Consider the following 3,293-nt stretch of genomic DNA (forward strand, 5'->3'; position numbering starts at 1 on the left):
TCTCGCTAAAATAGCACAAGCATGAAGGCATCCATCTTCTATCATTGTTTACGTTTCGGACCAGAACTACTTCCGGGTGAATCTTGAACATCGTCAAGTAGGAATTGTGAGCTCGATCTACTTCCGGCCTTCAAAATAAGAGACTGGCCACGGACAGAGCAAGCGACCGGCACGCTGAACAATTAACCCTTTCATGTCGGCGGCACGAAATCGGTTAAACTATACACCCATAACAAGAATATGCCACTCGACTGACTCTGTTTGTGCAAGTGTGCTTCTGTTATGTTTCCAGTGGGACTACAGTTCCGTGCAGCAGTGGCTACTTCCGATACTCGCCTTTCGGGAGCTGCCGTTCCAGACTCTATATAGCATTCAGAGATTGTGGAATAGTTGTCTGGCTATGCGAGACTAGGTTCCCCTGACATCACAGTGATGTCAGAGTGTGATATCAAAGCGGCAAACTCATAGACCGTAAAAAAGCGCACACGGACGGACGGAGGCATGATGTGCCGTTTCTCATACTAAACTTCAAAATTAACTTAAAAGTTAATTTGACTCAACAGTCAAATTAACTGTCTGACCCATTCTGTCCCCTGAAAATAGTCCAGGTCAAGTGGTGAGTTTCACCCATCTAGCACGGTCTTAAAAACAAGGGGATACTGCACTTTTCACCACAAGTAACTCAGGTGAGCAAATTCCGACAGGTCGGATACCTTGAACATCGAATGAAAAACTCTAGTATGATCTATTATGAGTGAACACTTTAGCGTTGACATTGATTGTAAGAATGGAATGCAGAAGTGCTCATTCTATCTCAATGGTATAGTTCTAAAGTTTGGAATTATCTCATTGAGATAGAACCAGCAGTGTGATCAAAGCGTGTTGCGACTCTTCTTCTACGGCTCTGGAAAAAACAAAATAGGCTATACAATCAGACCACAACATTTTTTGAGGGCTATAGGTAGGCCTATGTAAGCTACTGTTTTTTGTGTTCTCACAAAACAGTTTGTCTGAACTCTGAATATTATAATAGCAAACTGGAACAGGTATATACATACAGTATAGTGATGTGAGAGAGCGACACATTTTGCACTCAGAAACACAAGATAATTGAGACCGTATAGACCTCTTCAGGATTCTACCTTCGGGTCCGCATCAGTGTGCCGACGGGCCGGTATTCTGACACTAAAACTAACCCTAACTCTAACCCTAAACATAACCTCAGTAACCGTGACGAATAACTAACCTGCCGACGCTAGTCGGAACAGCGGCCCGTCGGCATATTGAGCGGACCCCAGTATTTTTCATTGTGCATTTTTTTTTTTATCAAAGTTGATCCCATGTGTCAGTCTCATGTGGTCTATGATGTCAAACATCTATGATGTCAGACTTCAGTCATCTCCATATTTGGGAAAATATGGACACATTTTGTCCAACTTAAACAACCAACCAGATCTGTGCATTTTTTTGGTCAAAGTTGATCCCATGCCAAAGCGCCAGCGCTCGCCCAGCAGTCTGCTGTCACCCAGGCGGATGCGTGCACGGGCCTATGTGCGCGATTTGCGCCCTTAGGGCGTCATACTGGTTTGTACTGGTTATAGTTGTGAGACATATACCTTTATCACAGCCTCTATATTCACATATAAATATTAGGGTAATGTTACAACCTAAACAGGTGTTATCATGATACCAATTAAGGCTCTGTTCCATTCAGGTCAATGTGAGTCATGGTGCTGCTATTGTGCATGTTAGCTCATTGGAAAGGTGTGCTACACATGGCTCTGTGAAATGGAACAGAGCCTTAAAGGCACTGTGCCTTGTTTTTTTGTGTAATTTTTTATGTAGCCTATATAATTCTTAAATATCTCTGTGTAGTATAATCCCATAGCAATCATTGCTATAGAACATGTGTGTTCAGTAATAGGGGTTACCCATCTCTCCATTTCATAGTAAACAAAAACAAAACAAGAAATAGCCTATACATTTCCAGTTTGGGAATGGGATACCAATTTCTTCCAGTCGGGACTGACTCAGGCGAGAGAACTCATACAGGTTGCAGGATAAACCTGAAAAGTAAAATGTTCTGTTTACTAAAGGGCTGGAGACACAGGGAGAACCATATTACAGAACACTAGCACTGATTAGACCAGGGGTGGGCAACTTTGATGATGGAGAGAGGGCCACTATTTCCACACTAACTCCAGAGGGCCACATTGCATATTGACGAGCCAAATCTCTTATCTCCAGTAAGAGTAGCAAAAATAGCCGATCTAAAAGCTCAAAATTGAGCTTTTAGATCAGCTTTTTTTGCAACTTATGAATTGGAATCCTGAATTATCTTTTATTAATTTTGAATTGGAATCCTGAAATGTAACATTTTGATTTAAAATATAGACTGAAGTAGGCCTAATCAAAGCCGGTCATGTTTGGAATTGTAGCCTAACAGCTGAAATCAATATCAGTAGAGCCTACTCTGATATCAACCTGCGGGCCGCATTAAGTGAAGGTGTGGGCCGCCAGTTGCCCATGTATGGATAGACTATGGAATAGAGCTTTTTGACCTGTGCTAACCGCTCCTACATATGGCTTTGTGTGTATGTATGTATGAGTGTCGTAGTATGAGCACGAGACTGACGTCACACGAGACAAACGATGTCATAGAAAGTAACGAGGCCAACATCACCACAGCTGATGTCATGGACAGAACGGCCCATACAAGGCGATATTGGGAAAAATAGCAAAGTGAGGTGCGATTTTTTTAACAATCACTTGCAGCACGTTAAATTAGTAGACTATCAATGGTAGGCTATTAGTGTAATCTTTGCAGTCCAAATATTTAAGTGGTATAAGTGTAGAAAGTTATGCAGTATTATTAGTGCCCCCTCAAGTCAATTTATTTGGTCCAATGAATTGATTTACCATTTTACCCTATGAGGTGAAAAACCATACGATCTGAATCCGTCCAGATTCGGATTTCCTTTTTGTAGTCCGCCGGAACCTCGTTCAATTGTGTATTGATACCTCACGCGCACACACTCCAAAATATATATACACAAACGCATTCCAGCAAACGAAACGGCCCGTTCCTGTCCTCGCATCATTGTGCGAGCCGGTTATTAACACAAATGAAAGGCTGCGGTGGACGGTGGTGGGAGGTGGGAAATAAATATAAATCCCAATTTCCATCGAGAGGGTTCTAATTCGTGTCCTCGCGCGGCGGGATACCGGACCAGGAGAAGAGTACTCCGGCCTATAAGACTGCGCCGCCATCTTACATCGTGTGACTGGTGCGA

The sequence above is a fragment of the Nannobrachium achirus genome (genome assembly GCF_963921795.1).
Source record: "Nannobrachium achirus genome assembly, chromosome: 2".
NCBI lineage: Eukaryota > Metazoa > Chordata > Actinopteri > Myctophiformes > Myctophidae > Nannobrachium > Nannobrachium achirus.